The sequence below is a fragment of the Aptenodytes patagonicus genome, chromosome 7, assembly GCF_965638725.1.
Source record: "Aptenodytes patagonicus chromosome 7, bAptPat1.pri.cur, whole genome shotgun sequence".
Lineage (NCBI taxonomy): Eukaryota > Metazoa > Chordata > Aves > Sphenisciformes > Spheniscidae > Aptenodytes > Aptenodytes patagonicus.
The window spans coordinates 21935795-21956541 of NC_134955.1; the positions used below are offsets into that span (position 1 = coordinate 21935795).

The 20747-nt window shown below is 44.9% G+C and overlaps 1 protein-coding gene across 6 annotated transcripts in view; it reads right to left on the reverse strand.

Annotated features, from left to right (window-relative positions):
* The window catches only part of LOC143163282 (carnitine O-palmitoyltransferase 1, liver isoform-like), a 68672-nt gene extending 68208 nt beyond the window's left edge, over window positions 1-464 (reverse strand). For 2 of the 6 annotated variants that reach the window (XM_076344325.1, XM_076344324.1), the window contains exon 1: window positions 332-464. The gene's annotated coding sequence lies outside the window, so the exon portion shown is untranslated. The remainder of the gene's footprint in view (window positions 1-331) is intronic. The other 4 variants (XM_076344327.1, XM_076344326.1, XM_076344328.1 and 1 more) reach the window with 2 other exon arrangements.
* Between the last annotated feature and the right edge of the window lie 20283 nt (window positions 465-20747).

Consider the following 20747-nt stretch of genomic DNA (forward strand, 5'->3'; position numbering starts at 1 on the left):
TAATTAGGCTAAAACCAGACCAACCGAGCCCGTCCGCCTGACCCCAGTCTCGTCCTCCCTCCGCCCCAAAGCGGACGGCGGTGCGCTGCGGGAGCGTCCCGGCTAGGGTGGGGGGACGAGGGGTGGAGCTGCAGCCCGCAGTGAATCAGCCGGACACAGAGAAACACGGCCCGTCGCTGCCCTCTACCCCGTTCCCCTGGGACCGCCGGAGTCCACCGCCTGTAGGCGGCAGAGCTAAGCCGAGCCGCGCCGAGAAAGCCGGCGATCGAGGACCTGCGCCCCTCATCTGCCCAGGGCCCGCTGTCAGCGACCGGGCCCCCCTCCCACTCACCTGCTGAGAGAACGGCCGTTACCGACACTCAGGCAGGGCAGGCCGAGCTGGGCTGAAGCAAGCGGCAGCACGAGCAAAAAGCGAGCCAGACAGCGACCGCTCCCTCACACACCCTGTGAGAGCCGGTCTTGCCGCCCGCTCCCCCATTGGCTGCCGGCGGCAGGGGGGCGGGTCCGGAACGGGGCAGGGGAGGAGGTGCAGGGCGCGGCCCGTGTGGGCGGAGCGGAGGCGGGAAGGGAGGTGGGCACCGAAAGGCGGGGGAGGGGTGGGTTGGGCTGTGTGATTGGCGGGGAGCCCGGTGCAGGGCCAAAGGGAGGCCCTGCGGGACGCCCTGCGGGACTTGAGGGGGAAGTCGGGGCGCGGGGGGGGGGGCCTGAGGTCGTGGCAGGCTGACTCCAGGCGTCACCGCGAAACACAGCCTCCGTGGTCTCACAGCCGTCCTGGGGAAGGTAGCTCCAGGGATTGCGAGGAGAGGTCCCGAGGGTGTAAATGTGTGGGAGAAAAGGTGCACCTCGGGGAAGTACTGTGCATGGGGGACCTGTTTGGGGTGCAGCCATGGAGCCAAGATGGCCTCCCTGGGAAGTACCAGCCAGCCCGCTCTGCTGCAGCAAATACTGGGATATGAAGGCAGTAAGTACACTCAATACATCTCAGCAAAAGTAATTGCATTTTTTTAAAAATGCAAAATCATGAAAGTAATTCAGACGAAAGCATATGTGTCAGTCTCAGGGCAGAATGGCACTCAATTTGAAATGAGTACTTTTTAAATTTGTAATGGGCTGGTCACTTTGAAGAGCTCAGAGCTTGAATATCTGATGCTCTGTTTGATTTCAGTATGATAACAGCAAGAAGACTGCTCTGTCCCAAAAGGAGGTCATGGCCTGTCAGACTGCAGTGGTCTCAGTATGAAGTCTTGTCTTTGAACTAGTATGAGTTGGGATTCATACGTTTTTCCCTTGTGGGCAGACCCACCCAGCCACACTCTCGCCTGCTGCAATTTCCAGGATGTGGCTGAAGGCTCCAAAGCACACAAACTTATGACCAAATCCAGAAGCATGGACACTACAGGCTAAGTCTCTCTCTTACCCTTAAGTTCATGCAATATCAATGAGAAAAAAAACCACTTCTGGTCAGAATTTTCCCTTCTAGTGTTCTGTGCCTAATGGTGCAATTTTAAGATGTTATTCTTTCAGAAGGAAACATAAAGCCTAGAAGAAAGCAACGGGAGAAGGAGAAAAAGAACAGGGATTTAGATCTATTAATATTAGCAGGGGGAGAAAGAAAAGAATAAATCACTACAAACCCAGCTACACCCCCAGATTCAGCAGCATTCATATCTACTTATTTTTAGCCATAGCAGATAGGAATGTAATTTGGACAGTTACAAGAAGGTAATTAATAGCTTAAAAAGAAAAAATCATCTGTATGTTTTTCATTATGCACAAAGGCAACCTAAAATGTCTTGTTAGGTCTTTTTTTTTTTGTCTTCCAGGTGCCTTTTACCTTTGAAATATTAAAAAAATAAACCAAATCTGCTTTTGCTCATTCTACCAGGAGTTTCATACATATCTTAGTCCCCAGTCAACATTTTCATCTGCACAGTAATCAGGAGAAAATCAGTCAGCTGGGAACAGATATTGGTGTTAATAATTTTATTCTCCAAATTATTGTCATGAATTATGGAGCACCAGGATAGAGTGCCTACTTTAACATGACTCTAAGCCCCCTGCAGCTAACCTTAGTAAAGACATGAAATGTATTGCATTACATAAGGCTGCAATGATTGCAACTTAGCCAAACCTGACTTGGCTCTCTGTAGCTGGCAAATCTAAACCTTACAGATAATCCTGTGACTAGTTCCTAGTGGTCATGACACTGACACCTAGATCAGGCTTTATTCACCCATTAACCCACAAGGAGCAAGTTAGATACTTCTGTAAGACCGTCCTAATCAGAACATTGTGCGTCTTTCATTATGGAAACAGGCACTGCTGAAGTGCTCTATCTCCTCTGCTAACCATGTTTCTTCAGCTAAGGGCATAAGGTGATTCTGCCTCTCATGGCTGCAACTGTAGTCATCTGCAGGCCTGCAGCATGGCCTGTGCTTCTGTAGCAACCTTTCACTGCTCAGCAAAGGTAAGTCAATTTTTCCCCCATAATTGACATATTTTTAATTTCTAAAAATTTATGAGTATCATCAACACAGACCATATGCTTGGTGCTGCAAGACCTCCCTAGTAATTAATTCTGACCCTTGTAATCCAAAGAAATGAAAATAATCAATGACAGGTCACATTTACCTGTGCCTCAGCAGGCTGAAATAATTTCAGCTTACCACGATGGATATGTAGCTCTTGAATTAAATACATTTGGTTATCTTACCCCAGCCCTTCAAGACACTTCCTGGCTTCTGTACGTGCAACATGGCTTCTTTGTAGCAGCTTTTCTTATCCAGTATACCTATCTTTCATTATTTTTACTTTTGTCTATTTTTTAACATTTTAATGATGGCAAAGCACTATACATTAAACCTGGATCTGGCCTGGAAACTTGGCTATCTCCAGTGTGATTTTTTGTTGTTTTGTTTTGGTGTATTTTTTTTAATTAATTCAGTTTCTCAAGTTGCTTAAGTCAGGCAGTTTTAATATAGACAAACAATTCTCTTTGTTGTCTTGAAACAGAATTATTCTGTTTATTGGAATTTAATTATTCAAGACGATCAGAGCACAAATTTATTTTGTGCAGCCTCAGTTGCTTGAGCAGGTATTTTCCCGGTTTGCTTGCTAGTCAAAACACCACTGCAGTTTCATTTTAACAGGACCAAGGCCATTTGCTTTTATCCTTCATGTTATCTCCCATGATATCTGAAAATGAAGGTTTCCACTTCATAGTAAGGATGTAAGCACAGGTAAGTCAGTGTCCCACAGCAACTTACCACTGATAGCCTGAGTGGCAAAACAAATCAGTAGTGGGTGAACTGAAGAACAGCTCCAAATATAACTTTTTGTAGATAGGTAAGTGTATGCATGTTTGTATGCCAGGGAGCCAAGAGTGAGAGGGCACCTCTCAGGGTACCTCCCTGACGAGGGCACCTTCCCATGGCACCTGAGCAAGATGAGCAGGACAGGTCCTGTGCCAGCAGACAGGGTCAGCCAGATCATTAGCCACATCTTTAGTGATGAGACAAGTCCAGGGCTGTCAAGCTGAAAAACTGAGTTGGGATTAGGGTCTGCATCAACAGGGAGCATGGCCAGATGCAAGGCAGCTGCAGGAGGGCACCAAGAATGAGAGCCTCAGCTTAAAAGCTACTCCCAAGCAAAGCGGGGAGCCCCGCTGGGGCCTTGCAGCACAGCTTCCCCCAACAGCTCATTTCAAGGCCAGACACCTGCACCTTGTGCCTAAGCAGGCCCAGAGGTCTGGCAGCCAAAAGCCCAGGAGGGGTGGAGGGAGGATGTCCTCAGGGCCCTGACAGTGTACACACATACACGTGTGCAGACTCACAAAATGGCCACATTTACCTTTCTGTGAGATGATGCAAGAAAAGTGAAGGTCCTTACAAAATGCAATGTCCAAAAGGGTATAGGATTTTTTGTCAAGAACGAAATGTTGCAAAACTGTGTAGTGCACATTACTGACCAGTGAAAATCACTGAGTGATTTCACATACCACGAATAATGCCCATGCCTTGCCACATCCTCCTTTTCTTACATGTTCCGGGCCACTCCTGTCTCCCAAGCCCTTATTGCTATGAGTCAACCATCTCAGCCACTGTTGTTATACTGAGTAACACCAAGCTCTGCCAGCACAGTAATGGCTCAGACTTTGATCGGGCTTGATCTTTGTCCATTCTTAAACACTTTCTCATGAAGATACAGTAGCAATTCAACAGATGTTTAAACAGAACAGAGTGAGTTGCCATGTCTTGCCCTGCTTTTTTTAACCAGATAAAATGGATACTACTAACCTCACTTGACTGAGTTGTCAACATGGTTATCAGCCTATCCTGTAGCAGTGAGACCTAGCAGAGAACATACAGTGTGCCTCTGTGATTGCAACAGCAGAAAGATGTTTTGGGAAAATAAATATGCCCCTCTTCTCCTAAAGAATATAGTTTTTAGAACTGATTATTCACTTTTAGTGTATTAATTTTTCTCAAGTGGGACAAGCATTTTGTTTTTAAATTCATTGATTAAGGAATTGCAAAATGATCACTCAGAACATGTCACAGGTTTTGCTTAGAGTTTATAAATCAAAATAAAACAAGCATACCTTTTCAGTGCTCTGTCAAACTAGCTAGACTTTACAGTCTCCTTGGAAGTGAACACTTGTAGATGCCATTTAACCAGTAAGTAATATGTTATTGCTTTAGAAATGATACAATGACAACTTTTCAGGTGTTGAAAACCCACCTAACTTCCTCAGATCTGATCCAAGAATTTTCCATGGCGAGGGTCATGCTCCCAGTGTCTGGTATTACTATTTTGTACACCTGAGATAGTCTTACCTATTGTAACATTACCTCTGAAGAAATGACTGGGGGACCAAGTGAACACAAACACTAACCAATATCCATTGAGAAGTGGATAGGTATAGGTCTAATATGCTGCTGACCAAAATGTCCATAAACTTAGCAGGTACCTAAGTTTTCCACAAAAGGTTAACTTTATAATCAAGTAACCATGGGTAAACGCCATTGAGATTCTCTAAAAGTGCCTGAGCATTTTGGCAGAAGAGTCCAAAAGAAATTGAGTGACATCTGCATACTCAAAACACCACATTCCAAGCAATTAACTGTCTCTCCAAGTTATTTTTAATACATATTGACCAGTAAGAGCAAAATGAATAGTACTGCCATGGCATACAGATGAGATAGCCTTTCTGGGCAAACTCGTAGGGGATCCTCTACTCAGAAAAATAGAAACATAGAATCATAGAATAGTTTGGATTGGAAAGGACCTTTAGAGGTCATCTAGTCCAACCCCCCTGCCGTGGGCAGGGACATCTTCAACTAGATCAGGTTGCTCAGAGCCCCATCCAACCTGACCTTGAATGTTTCCAGGGATGGGGCATCCACCACCTCTCGGGGCAACCTGTTCCAGTGTTTCACCACCCTCAGCATAAAAAATTTCTTCCTTATAGCTAGTCTAAATCTACCCCCCTTTAGTTTAAAGCCATTCCCTCTTGTCCTGTCACAACAGGCCCTGCTAAAAAGTTTGTCTCCATCCTTTTTATAAGCCCCCTTTAATTACTGATAGGCTGCAATAAGGTCTCCCCGAAGCCTTCTCTTCTCTAGGCTGAACAACCCCAACTCTCTCAGCCTTTCTTCATGGGAGAGGTGTTCCATTCCTCTGATGATCTTCGTGGCCCTCCTCTGGACCCGCTCCAACACGTCCATGTCTTTATTGTGCTGAGGGTTCCAGAGCTGGACACAGTCCTCCAGGTGGGGGTCTCACCAGTTCAGAGTAGAGGGGCAGAATCACCTCCCTCGGCCTGCTGACCACGCTTCTTCTGATGCAGCCCAGGATACGATTGGCTCTCTTGGCTGCGAGCGCACACTGCTGGCTCATGTCCAGCTTTTCATCCACCAGTACCCCCAAGTCCTTCTCGGCAGGGCTGCTCTCAGTCCATTCATTCCCCAGTCTGTATTGATACTGGGGGTTGCCCCGACCCAGGTGCAGGACCTTGCACTTGGCCTTGTTGAACCTCATGAAGTTCACACGGGCCCACTTCTCCGGCTTGTCCAGGTCCCTCTGGATGGCATCCCATCTCTCTGGCGTGTTGACCACACCACTCAGCTTGGTGTCATCTGCAAACTCGCTGAGGGTGCACTCGATCCCAATGTCTGTCATTGATGAAGATACTAAAGAGTACTGGTCAAAATACGGACCCCTGTGGGATGCCACTCATCACCAATCTCCATCTGGACAGTGAGCCGTTGACCACTATCCTCTGGATGCGACCATCCAACCAATTCCTCACCCACTGGACAGTCCACCCATCAAATCCATACCTCTCCAGTTTAGAGCGAAGGACGTTTTGGGGGCCCGTGTCAAAGGCCTTACAGAGGTCCAGATAGGCGACATCTGTAGCCCTTCCCGTGTCCACTGATGTAGTCACTCCGTCATGGAAGGCCACTAGGTTGGTCAGGCAAGACTTTCCCTTGGTGAAGCCATGCTGGCTGTCTCGAATCACCTCCCCGTCCTCCATGTGCCTTAGCATAGCTTCCAGGAGGATCTGTTCTATGATCTTCCCAGGCACAAATGTGAGACTGACTGGCCTGTATTTCCCTGGGTCTTCCTTTTTTCCCTTTTTTAAAATGGGGGTTATGTTTCCCCTTTTCCAGTCAGTGGGAACTTCACCGGACTGCCACAACTTCCCAAATACAATGGATTGTGGCTTAGCAACTTCATCCGCCAGTTCCTTCAGGACCCGCGGATGGATCTCATCGGGTCCCATGGACTTGTGCACCTTCAGGTGCCTTTGATGGTCTCAAACCTGATGTTCTCCCACGGTGGGCGGCCCTTCGTTCTCCCAGTCCCCACCTTTGCCTTCTGCAGCTTGGATGGTGAGGCTCGAGCACTTGTCGGTGAAGACCGAGGCAAAAAAGTCTTTGAGAACCTCCATCTTCTCCGTATCCTGGGTAACCAGGTCTCCCGTTTCCTTCCAGAGAGGGCCCACATTTTCCCTAGTCTTCCTTTTATCCCCGACGTAGCTATAGAATCTTTTCTTGTTGCCCTTGATGTCCCTGGCCAGATTTAATTCTATCAGGGCTTTAGCTTTGCTAACCTGATCCCTGGCTGCTCTGACAATTTCTCTGTATTCCTCCCAGGCTACCTGTCCTTGCTTCCACCCTCTGTGGGCTTCTTTTTTGTGTTTGAGTTTGTCCAGGAGCTCCTTGTTCATCCATGCAGGCCTCCTGGCATTTTTGCCTGACTTCCTCTTTGTTGGGATGCATCGCTCCTGAGCTTGAAGGAGGTGATCCTTGAATATTGCCCAGCTTTCTTGGGCCCCTCTTCCCTCCAGGGCTTTATCCCATAGCACTTTGCCATGGGTGGTTGATGTCCCCCATGAGGATCAGGGCTTGTGAGTGTGAGGCTGCTCCTATCTGTCTATAGAGGGCCTCATCCGCTCGGTCTTCCTGGTCAGGTGGCCTGTAGCAGACCCCCACCGTAATGTCACCTGTCGCTGCCCTCCCTTTAATCCTGAACCATAAGCTCTCGGTCAGCTCCTCATCCATCCCCAGGCAGAGCTCCATGCACTCCAGCTGGTCATTGACATAGGGCAAGAGGCTATTTGGTCAGAACATCCACAGCAAGTGACAGATCTGCCCCCCACACAGATTTTTTAGATCTCCTGGTTTTCATTTCTCTCTTTCTGATGTTTCACTTCTTTCTTTTACTTTGCATATTTATGACTCTTGGCTTTGTCTTTCACAGTCACATTGGGTGAGAAATACGGATCTCCTGATACCATCCCAGATGTGAGAAGATGGATGACATCCCAGGTATGAAGGACATTACTTACAAACCTCACAGAATGTGCCTAAGGTTATGTTAACAGTAGCAAAATGGAACCTGGCCAAGCTTTGAAAGGAAAGTATGTAGTTGGAAGTTTTCTAAGGTAAGGGAACAAGTGAAAAATACAATACTAAAGGTCACTGTATATTAGAAAAAGCCACAGTGAATGTTGCAAGCTAATAGTGGTTGTGTTTGTGACACTCCCTAAACTCTGCAAAACTTTGAGAAAGAAAATGCTCTGGCCTGAAAATACACACCATCATTTCTAGCAAAGAGTAGACATTTATTTAGAGATTATTTGGAAGGTTATTTAGAGGATTGTTTGTCCAGATTGAAGGATCTGGCAGATACTTTTGGGAAGACACTGTTATGTCCACTAGTGAAATATTTAAAATAATCCACTGTCAGTAGAAAATCTGTCACTCACACTGACAGTCGCTCACAAATTGGTAACATAGTTTTCCTTAACAGTTTCAAATGCGAGGGGTTTGTACTGAAGATTATTTTTTTTTGCTCATTGGGCAAGATACTGTATGTACTATTTCCTACTGCAGTCTACTGGATGGAAGCAGAACTGTTTGCTACCCACATAGATCTGCAAGGACAATGGTATTAACTGTTTGTGACTATTTGTTTGATTTCTAGTATACCAATTTTGTGCCTTACATTAATTCTCATACTGTGTCCAGAGATTGAAGGAGGTTGAACTGCTGTTTAGGGACCAAGCCTAAAATGAAGGAAGTGAGTTCAATTCCTGCTACTCTACTTTAGCGACAAAGTATATCAGCTGAGTTTCTCAATGGTATTCATAGTTCAAGATAAGAAGAGCACATGGGAAAGCCAGGCAAAAACTGATCTGTGCAAGTGGGGAGTAAGGAGGAGAAACTTCCCTTTAGTTCACATGATTTTGCCAATTTAGACAGAATGAAAAATGCACAAGATAAGACTACATGCCTCCAGCTGAGTGGATTAAAAGATTCTTCTTCCACTTTCTTCGAAGCTTTTGAACAAATAAAGTAAAACCCCAAAGCATCGCAACACTCACTAGGACTGCTGTGGGTTATGTAGCATTGCTGTGTCAGTGTAGTCTTTTCCCTTCAAATGCCAGCAGTTCATCCATAGGTGACTGAAGAAGCACATCCACACTTCATTATGGTATTTTCCTTATTAATTGTCATGGTCACTCAGATAAGCCTTCTTTAGTGATGAGTACAGCTGTGTGAGGACATATTCTTCCATTCTGCTTAGTGCTTTGTGATTTTCTTGCTTACATTTCAGAATACTTCCCAGAAAATACAGGAAATTTGGATCAGACCAACCCTGCCCCCATCAAGCTTCTCTTGGCATCTAATATCAGTGCTAGAGCTATTTCCAAACTAAGCCAGATAAAGTATTCAGTACTGAACATCATAGTCACAACAATCAAACGAATATCCACAGTGCTACTCTTTACAAAGACTGTTCCCCAACCACTGTTTCAGGAAAGAAAAGGATATTCTAAATACGCAAAGTCCTGAAAAAAGGGCTCATTTTCATTATAACGTTCATGCCAAAGTAAAAAGTATCTGTGCTGTAGTTGCTCTCTTATCGCACCAGTAGATTTCCATAAACAGGCTGCAATATGATCTCAATTCCATACACTTTGTTTCAGATGTATAATGCATAACCAAGAGATTTTTAAGGCCCTGTAGATTTGCAGCGTACGCAAGTCTCATCTTCAGTCAAAGCTGAGTGCACACATACAATTAAAATCTACCTTTGTACCTTTACTATTTAATTTCCTTATCTTTCCATATCTGGAGCCATAATAAAGCATAAGTTATTTGCAATGTGTTTCCTTTAACTTCTATAGTACCACCAACTCAAGTGAAGCAGAGTGCTGAGTGGGTAAGAAGAGGGAAAAATCCTCTAGAAATTGGAGCAGGACACAGGAAAGCAAGTGCAAGGCCACTTGGGCATGGACAATGTTTGCACTGGAAGAAAAGCAGTTTAAAAATCTCCCTGAATAGTTATACTGCACATCCAGGTTACTGATGCAGCCCCTCACCTGCAGCAGTGGTGTGTAGGCTGCTGCTGGGGGCAGGTCCAGCGTGGCATAATGCTCTTGGTGTCATCCTTGCCACGACTGTTGGGCCTCAGCACCCTCCGCACCCTCAGCACCTGATCATCTTCCTTGTCAGATACTCTGGTACTCTTGTGTGCTTGTTGTGGCAGCAAATATCACAGCTCTTTTGTGGATTCATGGTGCTAACCCTTGCGTAAAGATATTTTAGTTCCTCACTCTGTCTATATGAATTCTGTTGCAGGATTCTGGCATTCACTTTCCTCCCTTTCAGCTCCTGTTGTGCCCTGTTGCCTTTGCTGGCCCTGAGGACACTTTAAATCTTCTTGCATCCTTACTGAGAAGAGAGGAAACGTCCACTTAAAAGGCAAGCAAACATTGCCATAACCTCTCAAGTGGTCTCTAGGAACATTGCAGGGGTGAGGCGGGGCAGCACAGCTGTCAAAGCAGTGCCAGATACTCAAAAATAGTACCCAAAATGGGCAGTATCCACAGTTATGCTGAGATTTCATAACTGCCTAAGACAGCTATGAAGCAGCGGGAACATTCTGATACCCATCCTTGTTCTCCAAGAGTGAAGCAGCATAAGAGAGATGAACTAGTTAGCAGACTGTTCAATAATGTGCTTTAAAAACAGTGTTAGAACAGATGGATCCCAACTAGAATGCTAAAAGCTGTAGCTGCAAAAGCAGGCTCTTGTTTAATGTTCATAAATATTTAAATTAGAAGCCCAAATCTTCCATTCATCTGCCATGGACTCTCTGACATCAAACAAGACTTCTCCCCCCCTCCCCCCCCCCCTTTTTTTCCCCCCATCAGAAACTGACACCACCACCAAAAAAGTCAATGGCTAGTTTTTACCACTTAAGGCATTACTAAAGAGGAGAATTGTTTAAAGGCTGGAGAACTACCAGGTTCAAAAGTTAGTTTGGGGGTTGTTTTATTCTATAGTCTTCTGTTCTGCTGTTTGTATTTATTCTCCTCCCTTCATGAGGAAGACCCTTCCAGAACAATTTGGAATGTTGGTCTTTCTTCCTCACTTAATTGGCAAAATGTATTGCCTTTATATTTTTAAGATTTTAATATTTCCTGAGCACATTGATGTGTCCACATATATAAAAGCAAAGTGAGTCTGGAAAAAGTGGTTTACACTTGGTGCAGGAGGCAGTGAATTTTGTGGTACTCTTCACCTAAATATAAGCAGGTGAAAGATTGGTTCTGTGGCTAAATAGCTAAGAAAAGCACCATAACATTTTTCAGTTTTTGGATAAATTGAATTATTTAGTCATGTTTAATGTCCTCGTGTTTATCAAACCATCCTAATGAGTAGTAAAAATTGTTACAGAAAGAAAAATGTTTGACTAACCTATTTACCAACATTAACTGGAGCTCCTATCAAGATGGGCAGCAAAAAGTAAACCAAGCAGTGCACAAGTATTTTTGTGCTATTTGGCTGACTCTTTGAAGTGATGTAAGCATCCAGTGGACTTTGTCCATATTTGTGACTGAATAGTTCAATTCAGTGTAATTCTGCTCGGTTTTGTGGTCGTACACCAAGCACAAATTCTACCCATACATATCTAAAACACATGTGGAAACCACATAAAGAGCTGAGAACAGATAAGGAAAGGTGACTGGAGGCACAGATCATCAACATGATTCACAAACAAGTTTTCCAGGACCTAAAGAAATATAATATACGTGACTGTGGGCTACTTATTAAGCTATAGGCAGGTCAGCTTCGTAGGTAAGCCGTATCTGCCATGCTGTTTTTCAAAATACTGTCAGCCAGGGAATGACTATTGCAAAGCCTGCTGGAGCTTTACACTCTCATTGTCTGTCAGAATAAGTCTAGTTTGCATTTGTGCCTGGGAAGCTAATGAATTCAAGAATCGCACAGATGACCTGCTGGATGACTAGAATACCACCACACATAAACATGTTCCTGCAGTTTAATGAAGGAACAGGAGAATCAAGGGAAAAATGGCTAAGATAAGAAAGCCATCAGTATGTGGAATTATTAAAACCATATAGGGCTGAGAAGTCTCAGTGTTCTATATGACAATATATAAGAAATTGAATTGGTCAGAGAAGGGACTGAAATTGCACATCTCCTTCAAAGACTATACTTTTCTGAGTGATTTAAAATGAAGAATAGTGGAGAAAAGCAATATTGTGAAGCATCACAGAATGCAAGGAAAGACTGCTTTCTACCAAAGCCCATGAAAATAGTAGAACAGTGTTTCTCAGGATATCTTAATGCAGGCCTAATGTTTGTAGCGAAGTGTTAATGACTGTGCCAGTGACTGATTTTACATGGCTTTTCTAGGAAGCTAATGTGGTTTGAATCATGAAGTTTATGCAGGAAGGTTTTAGTTTTAGAAACAAATACATGAAAATAACTTTGTACAAAGAATACATGTGGGAAAAAATACATGCTCTAGAATAATGCCATTTTAAAAAGGTCATAATACTAGGTCCCTAAAAGATGTTCTTATTTTCATGAATCCTGAATTTGAGTCAGAATTTCAAAGTGATCGTCACTTTGAAAACTTGGTGAGGTACTGCACTGTTTTACATTGGGTCCTTAACGTGCAAATATCAGCTGCATATGTTATTGAAAAAGCACTTTGTGCACCATGTTCAGAACCCGAGGGAAAAATACTTCCTTCAGTAGAAAATAGGGCTTAATGCCCTCGTGTGGCTATTGAGGAGAAAAAAAAAAAAAGGCCTTGGAAAACTTACACCTCGGGATTTAATGCAACATAATTACTAGGAACAATTACTCACAAAGCATAGATTGCACATTTTTCTCATTGTGAAACTTTCTCTTCTTGCCTTTGAAGCAGCTGTGACTTGTCATACCCCACCACTTGACTAGATGACCCAGCAATCTCATATTGTCTGACTATTTCTGGACTTTTCTAAATCTGAGGAGGTATTTTAGCTCTTCTGTTTGGAGACAGGAAGGAAATTATGGATCCATTTTTTTCATCCTATAATTTTTGTGACTGATCTTTTGTAACTTCATAATATTCTCAGGAGCATAGTATTACTTGCATGGAGTTCAATGTTCTCCTTAAAAACCCAGCATGAAATGTGTTTAAATAGTTTTTGATTACTGCATTTGAGAAATTAGCTAAATGCAGAGTTACTCTGCTCTCATACTTTTTCAGAGGTTACTTCTATTAAGTCCTTTTGACAGTTTAAGCCTTTTTTTGTTTGTTTGTTCATTTTTGTCTTTATAAAAACACCCACACATTGCAGGTTCCTTACAGATATCTGCAATTCTCACCCTTCTTCATGGGATTTGAGCTGGACATGACTTCCAAAGAGAAAAGTGTGCAGTTTTGCTGGGCTTCCAGTGAAAGTGTGCCAAATTCATTAATATCGATGCAAACGTGATTGGACTGTTTGGAGATTAGCTAATGTCACTCACCCTCTTTCATTGCTAGCTTTTGTAGAGGGGCTTCTGGCTGTATCCATCACTACTTTTCAGCAGCTATAATAATGCAACACAGATGAGCTTGCACAATCTCTGTTTTTTTTTCACAGGGTGCATACCTTCATAATCCTCCTCTAATACCTGGTGATTACACTGATAACATTATTAGCCCTGTGAGCTCATGTTTGACCTTCCTACATTGTACCTGCAGCCTCCAAGTGGAAATACCCTCTAATGTAATGAGAAGTCAGCATTGCATGGAGGGCCATTACCCACCAAAGATGTCCTTGCCTGGAGTTTTGTGTGTATGATACTGTCAGTTGTCCACACTCCTTAACTGAACCAGGCATGTTAAGTACTGCGTATGGCATATGCAGGTGCACATGAAGTATGCATCCGGCAGTATATGTGTACGGCAAATATCAGGTGTATGACCTGACTTTACTGGGAAAATTTAGGCGTCTTCTCCTTTCCTGCCTTTCCCTCCCAGACATTATGCTGCAGTCCAGAGACATTGGAGACTTTTGTGTCTGCCTTTAAAAACAAATGGTGGGGCCAAACACAGGGAGGGAGTCTTTCTCAAACAGCCTGTCCTTGCAAAAAAAGGCCACAGGCACAAAAACACTTGGCACACTTATCCAAAATGGACTCTTGAACTGGACAAGATATATGGTTTGAGGTTTAGCAACTTTTTTATTTCTGACTCTGTAAATACTGGTGCTAGGACACTATCACCTACACTGGTGTTTACACTCCAGCCTGCTGACAGACAAGGTGCCCAAGTATGGCTCAGTCACATCTTGTTCAGCAGAATTCCATCCAGCCATGGTGGAAGTGGTTTAACAACTGCTCAAGTTGTTCACACAAGTCAAAAGAAAAAAGAAACGAAGCAACATGCTTGGTTGGTAAAATTACTAGAGAAAGCATCATTGCTGGTGCCCCAGCTCTCAGGCACTCTCCAAAGTGGCACAGGCTTTTCACATGGCCCGAGACCCTAGTCTGCACTGGTTAAGCAGGGCACTGATCATTTCATGTACATGGCGATTTTATGATTTCTGCCATGGAAGGAGAAAGCGCAGTTTATTCAGGAGGCTAAAGTGATAAGCCTGATAATAAAAAGAAGGGCACATAAAATCAAGGTGTTGGGTTTTAGGCCCAGCAACCCAGCTTAATGAAAAACTTTCACCTTCCAGGCAGTTGCCACAACTAAATCTGCCATCAAGACAGAGTTCATCTTACCTCCATGGTGGCTCCCTGATAATTAGTTCATGACGTCTGATCCCAGGTCCCTCTGTGAGCAGTGGCAACATATTCTCTTCCAGGCAGCTGGAGCACGGCCCACAGGCATTGGAGTCACTCTCCAGGGCTAAGAAAGAAGACTGCAACACTACCTACACTTACATAATTAATCCTTAAAAACCTGAAATTAAATGAGATGGACTCCTCCCCAAATAAGTTGGTCCAGTAATGTTTATTTATGGCCAAATACTGCCTGCCTGCTCCCACTGATGACCACAGTATTGTATGGTTAGCTCTATTTCTTCCAATGTGAGTGAAGTGTTAGGCTGTGGGAGTTAGAGCTACAAATACGGTCCTCTGACTATAATCTGTTTTGTATCTATATAGCAACTGGAAAAATAAAACATTTAATTTGAAAAGGAAGTGATACAAAACATTAAATTTAAAGCAAAATATTTTACTTGAATGGAGCAAGAAAGTTGCAGTGACTCATTTTAGCTCCATTAAAATGACAGGGCTTCCCAAGAAATATCTGCACTTTGATGGAGTCTCCTTTGAAATCCAACCCAGTTCACTTATTTCTCCTGGCTACAGCCACAGTGTGGCAATGCCTGGGAGCCTAGGGTGAACTTTTTCACATGACACGCTTTGTGAAAGGTACTGGCTTGCTGGGTGAAGAAGCTGCAGAAAGATTTACACCCACACTGCAAGACTGCTAATTTAGCCTGCTGAAATGCTGGCTCTGACAGCTGATTGCCTTGACTATTCCAAGTAGGTCATTCAAGCCCATCCATGCTTGTCTAGGCTACAGCTCATAGTGCTGTAGCACAGCCTAAAGAATCTGCAGCATTTCAGTAAAATTACTAGATGTACTACTGCACTTGCATCATGGTTACATTTAAATAAACATAGTCCTGTCTGACTTTTGGGGCCTTACCTTTGTATCACTGGATTCTTATGAAGAATAGAACCAAAGTCAGTTGCAGATCCTCCCTCTTCCCAAGAGAGGTCACTGCTGTGAGATGTTGAGTCCCTGGCTCCAATCCAGCAAAGCACTTAAATCATTTACATGTCATTCAGTGACAGTGTTCGTGTGCTTAAAGATGAACCTCCATTTTGGTGGCTGCTGGAGAGGACACCAAGTCCTTAACATGCTTTGTAATTTGTAACACCAAAAGCAGCATTATTACAAGAAACTATATTTGAACTTCTCACTTTTAAAATTTTCAGGCCTTCCATCTAAATGACACTGCTGAACTTTATCAATGCTCAAACAACTACATTAAGCAGTGTTGGGTTTTTTAAAATTAAAGTCTGCTTTTGGGTTTCACAGTCTAGCTTGTTCCACAACCACAGAGAACAGGACCTGGGGTTCAACTTCCAAGACCACCAACCCCACTAACAGAAGTGACAAATAAGACAGAAAGAGCCAAAGAATGTGTATTTTTGGTGCGTGTCTGGTATTTGAAATACCCTTCTCTGCCAGATGCCACAAACAGTTAATTTTCAGAAATTGTTTTCACAAAAAGATACATATTTAAGTTATGGGGATAAGAAGTAACAGAGTGTGAGTACAGAACAAGTTGCTGTGAGACGCACAGACAGAACCAAAGGAACAAAATTGTGCAAGAATCTCCTGTAACTGATGACTTATTAAACTAAGGTGTGCTTATGGACTGCAGGGATTGGTTAGTTACCTACTTCCTGGAAGTACTTAAGTGTTCCCAGAAATACTTACTTCACTTTAACAGAACAAAGTTGACTATAACAAGAAATATTGTACAGGTTAAAGACAAAACCTGGCAAGCTTTAAAAAAAGGGGAGAGCAAGACTGGCATATGAAGCAAACCAATAGAACTAGCTCTTGTGGCAGTTTCAAGCTGTTGTAATTAATTTGCTGCATGCCTGGCATGTCTTCACAAGCAGTCCAAGCCCTCAGTGCTTTCTATTCAACAACCTTGTCCTAGGAAATGCTGAATAAGGATCCTGGGTCACACAGAAAGGCAGTCAGAGGCCCCTGGCTCAAATAGAAAGACATTCAGAACTCCCTGGGCAACAGAGAAAGGGACAGGGAGGACACTGGGCTGAAATTTCTGTTCAACTCAGGGGGCCTCAGATGATTGCCTTTTTTTGTGGTTCTGCGGCATCGGACTGCCTTCCTGTTTGAACCAAGGACCTCTGTGAGCTTTTTTTGCGCTGCCCAGTGACCGATCTATGCTTTTCTATTAGAACCAGGGTCCTCTGAGTTCCTTTCTGTGTGGCCCAGAGACCTCCGTGTAACTTTCTGCACAATCCAGGGCCCTCCATGTGGTTTTTGTCTCTCCCAGGTGCCTCTTTATCCCATTCTGTTAGAGACAGGGGCCTCCAAGTACCTTTCTGTGCAGATCTTTGCTCTGATTGCTTTTGTGTTTAGCCCTTTTCAGTCTGTTCTCAGGGCCTCTGGGTGCCCACCATGCTGGGGGTGGGGGGGGTGGGGGGGAAACACACCTCTGAGTGACTTTATGTGTGCAACAGGCCTCCAAGAGCTTTTTTGTTTGGAGTGCCTTTCTGTGTACCCCCAGGAACTTCCAAGTGTGTTTCTTGGGTGCAACATGGGCCTCTGAGTGCCCTTCTGTTCTACCTGGAGGCTGCAAGTACTCATGTATCTGAGGGCCTCCTACTGCCTTATTGTACAACCCATGGGCCTCCAATAGGAAATGCCATTTTGGACAAGGAAGAGTGGAGCACAGGAAAAGGTAAAATGAGTTGCAGGTTGGCCCTGCACACAGTTATGGGAGCCAGTCACATGGTGTTTATACTAGCTGACACCACCACCCCACCCTCAATGTTTTGGAAATCTGAGAAGGAATTACCCCAGTGCCTCACCCCTGAGGATATTAAGCAATGTTTAGAGAAGCAAGGAGTAGGATGAGGCAGAGGGCAATGAGATCAAAGTAGTATCTGATTATTTTTAACTTGCCTCCAGCAAGAGGGGGAGATGCTAGAAAGTGGATGAAAGAAAACAGGGGAATTATAAGCATGACTGGAAAAATCTGAAGACCCAATTGCGCTTGGATAAACTGGAAGCCTAGATATAAGGGGAGACCTTAGAAAGTGAGCTAAAGAAAACAAAGGAATTATGATCACAACAGGAAGAATCTGGACACGTGTATGCCCTAGAAAAAGACCAAAAGAAAACAATACAATTGCAAGCAAAACCAGAAAGTTTGAAGAACCAGTTGAGCATGGATAGAATCATAGAATAGTTTGGGTTGGAAGGGACCTCTAAAGGTCATCTAGTCCAACCCCCCTGCCGTGGGCAGGGACATCTTCAACTAGATCAGGTTGCTCAGAGCCCCATCCAACCTGACCTTGAATGTTTCCAGGGATGGGGCATCCACCACCTCTCGGGGCAACCTGTTCCAGTGTTTCACCACCCTCAGCATAAAAAATTTCTTCCTTATAGCTAGTCTAAATCTACCCCCCTTTAGTTTAAAGCCATTCCCTCTTGTCCTGTCACAACAGGCCCTGCTAAAAAGTTTGTCTCCATCCTTTTTATAAGCCCCCTTTAATTACTGATAGGCTGCAATAAGGTCTCCCCGAAGCCTTCTCTTCTCTAGGCTGAACAACCCCAACTCTCTCAGCCTTTCTTCATGGGAGAGGTGTTCCATTCCTCTGATGATCTTCGTGGCCCTCCTCTGGACCCGCTCCAACACGTCCATGTCTTTATTGTGCTGAGGGTTCCAGAGCTGGACACAGTCCTCCAGGTGGGGGTCTCACCAGTTCAGAGTAGAGGGGCAGAATCACCTCCCTCGGCCTGCTGACCACGCTTCTTCTGATGCAGCCCAGGATACGATTGGCTCTCTTGGCTGCGAGCGCACACTGCTGGCTCATGTCCAGCTTTTCATCCACCAGTACCCCCAAGTCCTTCTCGGCAGGGCTGCTCTCAGTCCATTCATTCCCCAGTCTGTATTGATACTGGGGGTTGCCCCGACCCAGGTGCAGGACCTTGCACTTGGCCTTGTTGAACCTCATGAAGTTCACACGGGCCCACTTCTCCGGCTTGTCCAGGTCCCTCTGGATGGCATCCCATCTCTCTGGCGTGTTGACCACACCACTCAGCTTGGTGTCATCTGCAAACTCGCTGAGGGTGCACTCGATCCCAATGTCTGTCATTGATGAAGATACTAAAGAGTACTGGTCAAAATACGGACCCCTGTGGGATGCCACTCATCACCAATCTCCATCTGGACAGTGAGCCGTTGACCACTATCCTCTGGATGCGACCATCCAACCAATTCCTCACCCACTGGACAGTCCACCCATCAAATCCATACCTCTCCAGTTTAGAGCGAAGGACGTTTTGGGGGCCCGTGTCAAAGGCCTTACAGAGGTCCAGATAGGCGACATCTGTAGCCCTTCCCGTGTCCACTGATGTAGTCACTCCGTCATGGAAGGCCACTAGGTTGGTCAGGCAAGACTTTCCCTTGGTGAAGCCATGCTGGCTGTCTCGAATCACCTCCCCGTCCTCCATGTGCCTTAGCATAGCTTCCAGGAGGATCTGTTCTATGATCTTCCCAGGCACAAATGTGAGACTGACTGGCCTGTATTTCCCTGGGTCTTCCTTTTTTCCCTTTTTTAAAATGGGGGTTATGTTTCCCCTTTTCCAGTCAGTGGGAACTTCACCGGACTGCCACAACTTCCCAAATACAATGGATTGTGGCTTAGCAACTTCATCCGCCAGTTCCTTCAGGACCCGCGGATGGATCTCATCGGGTCCCATGGACTTGTGCACCTTCAGGTGCCTTTGATGGTCTCAAACCTGATGTTCTCCCACGGTGGGCGGCCCTTCGTTCTCCCAGTCCCCGCCTTTGCCTTCTGCAGCTTGGATGGTGAGGCTCGAGCACTTGTCGGTGAAGACCGAGGCAAAAAAGTCTTTGAGAACCTCCATCTTCTCCGTATCCTGGGTAACCAGGTCTCCCGTTTCCTTCCAGAGAGGGCCCACATTTTCCCTAGTCTTCCTTTTATCCCCGACGTGGGATATCCACGACAGTGGGAAGCTGCATATAACTCGCCACTAGGAACTGCCAGCGGCCATGAGTGCCACGAGGAGGGCGGCAGCATCAGCAGTTGTCGAGCTGCTGGCTGCTCTGCTCGCCTGCAAGCTTAGGCGGCAACCCCAATGGTCACTCCAGCTAGATTGTGGATGAGCAAGCCCACCCAGAAGCTTGAGGTCTCCAGGGAATTAGGAGGACAACATCTTTCAAAAGAACTACCATTTTATAAGTAAGTGGGCCTTTTTTTTTTTTTGTGAGTTCTACAAGGAGACTGTGACCTGCTGAAAGAAAATGGTGTCAGCCTGCCACAACTGCAAGGCTGAGGCTGAAACCCAAACAGAAGAATTACAGCCTATGTATGCTGATGTCAAACAGAAACACACACACGCCCCACCACCCCCCCGCCCCGCCCCAGGAATGAAATAGTTGTCCAGACATTAGGTTGCTTGGAGCTCCAGTACCTGGAAGTCCCCGCAGCACCTGAAGGCAGAGTTGGATTTCATAGCTGCCATTGTGCCTGTCTAGAAGAACACTTGAAAAAAAATAGCGATGTTTTACAAGAGGAACTCAACAGGCAGCACAGTATCGAGGAATGTGAGCAGGAAATTGATACAAGATATTGTCCACTGCCCCAGTCTGAGCAACAGCCCTGCATTAAGACTGCACAAGGGAAAGATAAGCCTGAATTCAACCTAGAGCTGACTGGCACAAGTAACTGATGAGATGAAAGGAATGGGACCCTTGTCTCTGCTCAGGGCAGAATGAAGAATGTTGCCTCTTCCCCTCAAGTGCAAGTACATAACAGATACGATGCTCTGGGTTTAGAGACTGAAGAGCACGTGTGTAATGGCCATGATCCAGGAGAAGCCTACCATGCAAAGTTGATCCAACAACAAAACTGTATTAGGACTACTGACACCAGAAAAGCATGTAAAATATTAGTAATTGGAGGTTCCATACCGAGACTGACTTTGCTGTCAAGACAGTTTCTATAGAGAAAGTTTTCTGCCTACTAGGAGCTCACATTTGTGACATCACTGAGAGGCTGCCGAGCCTGGTGATGCCCTACAGATCGTTATCCACTCCTACTGCACGTAGAGTCTAATGATAGTATGTG